Consider the following 8,600-nt stretch of genomic DNA (forward strand, 5'->3'; position numbering starts at 1 on the left):
TGGCACTGTTTGGGTGAAGTCCTGCATGTCTGAGTAGTGACCAGGGTTTAGGGTGAAGCTGATGCTGCTCCATAGAATCATAGAATGGTTTGGGTTGGAAGGGGCCTTAAAGATCATCTAGTTCCAACCCCTCTGCCATGGGCAGGGACACCTTGCACTAGACCAGGTTGCTCAAAGCCACATCCAGTCTGGCCTTGAAGACATCCAGGGATGGGGCAGCCACAGCTTCTCTGGGCAACCTGTTCCAGTGCCTCATCACCCTCTCCGTGAAGAATTTCTTCGTGATATCTAATCTAAACCTCCTTGTTTTCAATTTGTACCCGTTACCCCTTGTCCTATCACTACAGGCTCTTGTAAAAAGTCCTCTCCCAGCACCCTTGTAGACCCCCTTCAGATACTGGAAGGCTGCAATGAGGTCTCCCCGGAGCCTCCTCTTCTCCATATATTATTGTCCAAAACCCTAAAGGGTTTGGGGGTGGTGTGCTTGGGCCCCCCTGTGGCATTGTTTCCCGTGAAAGGTGAGGGAGACCTGGAGCTTTGCAAAACCTGTGTTGGTGTCTGCACTCCTGCGGTGCTGAGGGAGTGCTTTGGTGCGAGTAGAGGGGGGGAGAGGTGTTCTAGGGGAGTTAACAGGCTCTTCAATCACTGACGTCTTGGAGAGAGGTGCTATTCGTAGGAGTCAGAGAGCCCCAAGGAGTGCTTAGCTGTCACGGGGACAGAGGAGGAGAAACTGGGGCTGACATCAGGTCCTGGCGGTGCTGGGTGGTGGTACCCAGGTGCCCATGGCTGTGGCACCACCCCGGAGGAGGACAGGCCCGGGTCCCAGATCACATGCAGCCTGCTGCCTTGGCCCTGTGTGCTGCTCCTGCCGAGGGCCGGGCAGAGCCTCTCAGGAGAGGAGGAACAGCCAGTCCTAATGTCAACAGAGGCCTCTTGTGCAGCGATGCTGTGTCAAGAAGAGGAATGGGTCCCTCCTCCTCCGCCCATTCATCTGGCAGCCGGGGCTGGCGTGCCGCCAAGCCAGGCTGCTTTGGAAACATTTCATTGAGGAGGCAGCTGAGCCTAGGAAAACAGAGTGAAAATATACAGAGAGATCACTGTTGTTAGGCAAAATAAATGCAGGCGGCTGCATTTCTGTCCCCCAAGTCCATCCCAGCCGGGCCCCTCTTGTTTCAATAGGGTGAAGGCGAATGCTGCTGCCCGTGGACAGCGGCCACATACCTCCATTGTGGGTTAGGATGTGGGGAACGAGAGCTGGAGAGATCACCCCCGGCTTTGGCCATCTTGCTGACGTCCCTGCTGAGTAGGCTCAGACTCATCTCGATGTGGCGTCACCCAAGGAGATGGGACAGAGCAGAGAAGCAGCTGCAGAAACCAGCCAGCCCTAGTGACTCGTGTCCCCTGCACAGCCACCAGTGCTGGAGGCCGGCGAGGACGGGGCTGAGGAAGTGCGTCAGATACCGGCCTTGATCATTCCTGCCTCCCTCCCCAGCATCACAGCATGGGTCCTGGCTGGGCATGAGGCCACCAGTGGGATGGAGCCTAGTCACTGGGGCTTCAAAGCCCTGCTGCTTGGCATGACCCATCTTTCATCTGCTGGCAGAGGGAGAGCAGAGTCACCCCAGAGCGGTCCCCAGGGACAAAGGGTAAAGGTACCTCTCTGGCTGTTGGACAAAGGCACATTCAACAGGTTTGCTTCTCCCATTGCTGAGCCCATACCCTCTCTCCTCTAAAGGCCTCCAAGTCTATACCCAGCTATTTGTTGCCCTGCAACAGACCCATCCCAGCTCCTTCCCTCCCTCCTGGTGGGTCCAGAATGGTTTGGGAGAGGCAGAGCTGGAACCCTGGCCCCGTGGGACATCAAGGCTCTCATGCCCTCGCAAGTGCTCTCAGTGCTACTGTGGCACAGCTTTGCGTGGCCTCACCTCCTCCCTGCATCCACCCAGCACGGTCTGGCCATCGCTGTGCAAGAACCAACCAGTCATTTCATTCTGCTGCTTGTTTCCAGCCCTACCTTTGCTCGCCGTCGATGGACGGTGGTGTGGAGGGAACAGTTTGCTTCTGTTATTTATGGTTTTGATCTAGGGGTCAAAAGAAGCCCAGTGTGAGCAGACAAAGCCCAGCTAGCACCCCAGGAGTGACACATCTTGACAACCCAACAGGTGTGGATTTGCAGCAGGGAGCACGTGCCCAAGGCTGAGACTGGATCCCATGCTGATCATAGGATCTTTGCTAAGGTTCAGGCTCCCCTCCTCTTGCCCTCTCTCCGGGAAAGCAGCTAGCAAGCTACTCCATTTTTGCTGCCACGTGAGGGGAGATTTGCTCTGTCTCTCTCTGTCTCTCCTCAAGACGAGCTGGGTGTGACGCTAGGTTTCCAGCAGAACCACAGCACAGCACGCATCTGCCGCGACCTGCTCGTGCATCCTGTGGCTTCAAGCGGTGCAGCCTCGCGCGGGGTCTGCCAGCGCCTCTGCCGAAGCCTTGCTGCTGGCTGCTAGCCATGGGGTGATGTGAGAGGACACGCTGTCATGGAGGGGAGCTGGGATGGGGTATTAAAGGGAAGGTCAGCGAGGTGCAAGCTTCCCTTATCCCACATCACCCGATCGACCCAAGCTGGGGGCATCACAGGGATTTGGCCTCGCAAGTGGGTCCCCATGTGGGGCCTCTACACCACCGAGAGCTGAGGTACGTCAGCATCCACCATGGTGAGTATACCTGACCACCTTGTGAAGCGGCTGGAGGAAGAGGATGAATCCACGGAGCAGCCTCTGAGAGAGAGCACTGTAACACCTAAAAGTCACCATCCTCAGCCGGGGTGAGCGGCTCCCCAGCTGCTCTGAGTGCCCCGATAAAGATATAAAAGAAAAGCTGAGATAACGATGTTCATTGGTTTTTACTATGGAAGGGGTCCCAGGCTGAAGCCTTTTCTTCCACATGGATGTGCCTGTGGAAGTGGCTTTGGAATAAACTCTTCAAATGGACGTTAAGGAATGACCCAGACTGGATGCTCCAGGTGTCTGAACTCTGGCTGCTGACACTGCTGAGGGTGGCCTGGGGCGATGGCAGCTGTGACAGGGACAGTCCTAGCAGTGCCCGAGGAACCACAGCTTGGTAGGGATGGCAAAATGGTGCAGACGACCGGGAACATCAGCAGGACCAGGCATAAGGAGAAATAGTACAAACTGGAAAGATTTGGGGTTTATTAGGTTGTTTTTCTCCCTAGCCACCCCGCCAATCAGCCCGCAGTAGTAAGGCCACACAACCAACTAGCATCCATGGATGTGACCCACCAGACAATCAGCCCCATGGCACTATAGCTTCCCAGCCAAGTAGCCATGGGGCATTGTAAACTGCCAGCCAATCAGCCATAAGGCATTATAACCTCCCAGCCAACCAGCCATAAGGCATTATAACCTCCCAGCCAATCAGCCAAGCAGCAGTGTAAACTGCTAGCCAATCAGCCATAAGGCACTGTAACCCCTCAGCCAATCGGCCGTGCCTTGTGCCCTCTTTGCAGGTGTTGTGGGGTGCAGGGCAGCCGGTGCCCCGGTTGCTCCGGGAAGGGCTCCACGGCTCCCTGGCTCCACTATTCATTACACTCTATCACTAAGGTTTTGTAGCTTCTCTTTGGGTCTGAATTTGCCCAGCTTTCAGCCTCTGCTCCGCTGTTTTTCAGCTCGCAGGCCCTGTACGTTACCTTCTCCCCATTACAGACCTTCTTAGCCTGAAAAAGTGAAGTTGGTTCAGTGCATTGTTTCCCATCAGTTTAATTTCTCTCTCTTCCCCTAGAAGACCATTCCCCACCCAGAGTTATTTACATTTTAGTTACCATTTGCGAAGTGTGGTAAATGCAGAGGGTAAAGGCGAGGGCCTGCTGTAGGTTCTCTGCCCATGGAAGGGGAGCAGGGCCCTGGGTGATGGAGGGACAAGCCCCAGCCCTGGCCTGGCTCCAGCTTCCCACCCAGACCTTGCAACCCGCTCGTGTCTCCGCAGCCGGGGCAAAAGGCTGACAGGAGCGTTGTTTACGCCTCGCTTTGCCATCATTTATTCATGCTCTTGTAGCCTGCAAAATGATTCCCTGGTTATTTTAGCATCACTAATTAAGGGGAGGGATCTGCAGTGATGAAGAGGGAGGCAGTGGGGCGGGGGGCTGCTTCTGCTGAGCTCAGCTCCGCGGCAGCCAGGCCGACCGGGATGGACATCACTCTCTGGTGCGGGGCTGACCGAGTTTCTGGAGTATCCGGGCTGGAGAGGTGACCATTTCTTCTGGAAGCCAAGGGTCTTATCCTGCAGCTCTTCCGTGTTTAATTGCTGGCCTGCACGGCAAATGTGCTTGCTGGAAGGGTGCAGAAATCCCTGTGGCAAGGCAGAGGCTCAGAATGCTGCTAATCTTACGGGGGCTGAGGGAAGGCAGCCCTGGCAAGCCACAGATGTAATGGTGTGTGGGAGAGAGGGAACAACAGCTCCTGACAGCCCTAACTCTTTGGCTGGGTGCAAGGGGGAGTCCAGGTCTGCCCGATCCCAAGCACCTCACCCCATTTTTCTGCCTTCCTCGCTGCTGCCCCAGACCGTCTCCTTGTTCCTCCTGCCCCTCTGCTCCTGGGTGTCCCCTCTTTAGCCATATGAAGGAGCCTCCCAACCTTCACCCCTCCCCACAGCCTCCATCCCTGCAGTGGGGCTTGCCGGCTCATGGCAGGCAGAGATGATGTGTCATGGGGTGTCCTGGGGAGGGCATGGCAAAGTGTTGTGTGCAGGCATCCTTCATCATGGATCAGGGATGGCCTGAGCTTTTTCTTGGGGATTGCTGTCCCCGAGAGAGATACAGGGACATACAGAAAAGCTGAGCAGTTCCTGTGACAAAGTGAGGTGAGAGCAGCCATTCCGCACCCAATTTTTGAATTCAGCTTGTGCTTGGAGAGGGGAAATGATACGTTCAGTCCTTGCATTTCTCTTTTGGGTACACAGACATTTGGAGTCACACCTGAAGGAGGTCCCTGAGATTGTCTGTTCTGGAATGTTTCATAAAATAACTGTCTGGCTAGCAAAAGGCAACTTTATTAGAGTCCCTGCTGAAAGAGGAGCACAGCCGTAGCTCAGCACTAATGAGTCAGTGGAGAATCCACTGGGGATTCAAACAGTTTGATGGCAAAAAGCTCCAGCTCAAGCTTACGGTTTGTTGGAGACCTTACTAGACACTGGAGAATCTAAAAATGGACTTCAAGTTCACGGGCAACCAAAGCAAGGTGGGGGTCCTCTTGCTTGCAAAGCCGAATATTTCATAACGCAACGCTCTCTGCCCCTTCCTGGATGTCAGATCCACAGGAATAACTATCCTGGGTAATAGATCCCTCCGCTCCTGAGTGCATTAAGTCAGGCGAGCTGTAGGCTGCGTTACTCCCTGTGCCCTCTCCCTCCTGCCTCTGCTCTGAACAGCAGTAGCAACACAGGAAGGGCAGATCCCACCACACTTCCAAGGAGTGCCTAGGGCTGTCAGCTGTAGCATGGAGCTTGGCTGCTGTTAAGCCCAGCTTTGGCTGCTTCAGAGCAGCAAATCCTCTGGTGGTTGGAGCAGGAGGTTGGTGCCCGCCTGCGCTCTGCTACCCAGCTCCTTTCCCAGTGTTAACTGGCCATAAAGCTTCTGCTGCTCTTGTGTATCTTCACCTGTCATCAGAGGGCTTCCTTGGTCCTCTGGCCCAAGGCTTGGTCTTCCAGATCTCTGCTGCCATCTCGGCAAAGCTCAGCCTGTGTTACTGGGGGCACAACATTGGCTGTTCAGAGTCAGAGCAATGTCAAGGAGGCACGGGAGCATCCAGGAGAGGGGAAGATGCCCAAGGAAAGGCAGTCTTTCTGCTGGGTATGGGTTTGGGCATGGTGGGGAGAGCAGCTACACGAAGATGTGGAGGTGGGAACAGCCAAGGAGGTGACATCCCCTTGGGCTGAGACGTGGTACCCACCAGCATTTACCTTTTCTGCCACAGAACAAAGCATAGGTGCCAGGAAACCTGCAGAGAACATCTCAGCAACATAATTTTCTTCTCTTTTTGTTGGAGCTCTTGAATTTAGTCTCTACCAAGAGGAAAGCAGATTTCTCGCCCTACAGCACACACATCTTAAAACTGGACTTCTGACTAAGCTGGCACCCGAAGAATTTCCTATGCCATTGGATTGCACTGCTGCCTAACTGCAGTGTAGAACCGTGGGAGCTCCAGCCCCTTTGGTCACTAAATTTTATAGGCAGGGACTCAAAATAAAATGTTTTCTAAGGCCAGCATGAAAAATCAGCACTTTGTGAAAAACATCAACGCTCAGGGCAGGAGGGCTGGAGCCGGTGGGTTGCAGACCCTGATCAAACAGCCTCAGAGCTGGGAGGCGAACCGGGGCTGCCGGTGGTACAGGCTCAGCAAATGGCTGGGCTCAGGAAAGCGTGCGGTGAATTATTGATGTACCTGGTTTCAGGCTCTGAATGAGCAGCGTCAGGGGCTGGGCAGGAGGCTGACATTTCGCATCCTTCCCTGGGGAGAAGAGGTCTGTCCGTGTTCTCGGGGAGGAGGAGAGCTCCCCCCACTTGTGAAATTCAAGGCAGTAATGACAGGGACAGGGAGAGACAGGGAGGATTGGGGAGCAACAAATGTTCAGATGAAGAGGGAGAGGAAAAATAGATTGATTTGTCTTTGAAATAACATGCTAACCCCCCCGAGACAGGCTGGCCAGCCGCTGCACCGACCTTGCTTTGATTTGAGTCTGGATTATATGTTTTATGCAGTGAAAAGTCAGCTCGTTGGGAATGAATCACATGCCTGCTCAGGCCGAAGTCTAAAATCCTCTTTATTTGCACCGTCTGGGGACGACGTAAGTAAGGACACTCAAGGTTGTCACTAGGTGAGCTCTGCAGAGGCTGGTGACAGAGGGAATGGACAAGCTGGGGTGGTGTGTTCTGGCTCTCGTGGGGGCTCCCTCCCCGTCTGGGCAGACCCAGGGGCTGCGGGAGACTCGGGTGCCAGCAGAAACTCCCAGGCAGTATCACCCGCAGCCTCCATCATGCTTAAGATCCTGTTGGACTGGTCCCTGCCGGGAGGGCTGGCTCTTCCCCGGGCAGGAGGGTGCTTTGGGATGGTCCTTTGAGGTCTCTCTGTGCAGCCAGGGAGGGGCAGAGGTGGACGAAGTCCTCCCAGGTCCGGCCGCTGTCACAGCGAGCAGAGGTGATGGCAGCTGCGCAACATCCTCGCAAGCGCTCTCTGTCGCAACTAATCCCTTACCGAGAGCGAAGTGCCCTTTGGGGTTAAAGAAAACGGGGAAGTGATTCCTGGGGAAAATGTAAACAAATCCGTGTGTAGCTGCTGCTGGCGGCCAGGCCCTGCCGCCATTAGCACTGATTATCTTGAACGAGGCCAGCGGCAGCAAGGAACACCTCAGCCTTCAAGGAAAGCCTCTTCCTGACCTTCATCGATTAGCATGTGGCTTATTCTCTGAAATGGAGATCTCTCATTGCAGTAGCTCTGCCTGCTCTCATTACCTGCCTGAGCTCTAATTCCTTCCCTCCGAGTCCTGCAAAGGAGACCTTGGGCTTGGAGGTACCTCGTGGCATAGCAAAGGTGCATAATTATTTCCTGTTCCCTAATTACATCGCCCTGTTATTCCAGGAAATGTACTCTTGCTCTGTCAGTAAGAGTAAATAGGAGATTTCTGCAACAAGGGAATAACCAGTAATGGTCTACATGTGACTGAATTGCAGATGGAAAAGAATTGAGTTTAAATTCTCAAAGCACTGAGAAAAACAGAGGAAGAAACCCAAGCTCTGAGATCTGCTCCTCTTCAGAGGTTTGTCACTTGAAATTAGACAGGACAAAAGGACGGGAATATATTTCTGGAAAAGATCCTGGGACAGTGTCCCGCTGGACATGGCAACCAAGCAACCAGCCCCGGCAGGGCAGCAGCCATCTCCCCATCGGCCCCATGCTGCGCTGGTCCCAGGGGGGCTGCCATCACCCTCTGCAGAAGCCGGTGAGGAGTCGGCTCCCTGGATTTTGGGGTGCTGACTCAGGCCATATATGCTTAAGGATCTAGTTTAATGCAACCCCACGTGAGACCGGGGCAGAGCTCCCTGGGACGCAGCACCATACAGGTTTCTTCCCCTCCTCTGCCAAAGGCCGGGTGTGCCGCAGGACCCCGTATTATCTCTGCACCCGAGGGTGCTGCAGGGACGCGTGGGATGAGCGTCTTCACTGCAGGGCTCTCAAAGAAACAGCAAACCCTGATGCCCACCAAAGGGTAGGGCACGGCCGTCTGCTCTGCTACCCAGCCTAAAGCCAAAGGTGGCCTGTGGGTTAGGCTGGCTGTCGGATTTGGGGTGAGGCTGGGTGTCGGGTTTGGGGTTAGGCTGGCTGTCGGATTTGGGGTGAGGCTGGGTGTCGGGTTTGGGGTTAGGCTGGCTGTCGGATTTGGGGTTAGGCTGGGTGTCGGGTTTGGGGTTAGGCTGGGTGTTGGGTTTGGGGTGAGGCTGGGTGTCGGATTTGGGGTGAGGCTGGGGTCGAGGCCGGCCCCTGCAGCAAGTCCCGGGATGCCGCCGGACACCTCGGGGGAGCGGTGCCGTGGGTACCCCC

Source organism: Eurypyga helias, unplaced genomic scaffold, assembly GCF_000690775.1.
Source record: "Eurypyga helias isolate BGI_N326 unplaced genomic scaffold, ASM69077v1 scaffold6567, whole genome shotgun sequence".
In the NCBI taxonomy this organism is placed as follows: Eukaryota; Metazoa; Chordata; class Aves; order Eurypygiformes; family Eurypygidae; genus Eurypyga; species Eurypyga helias.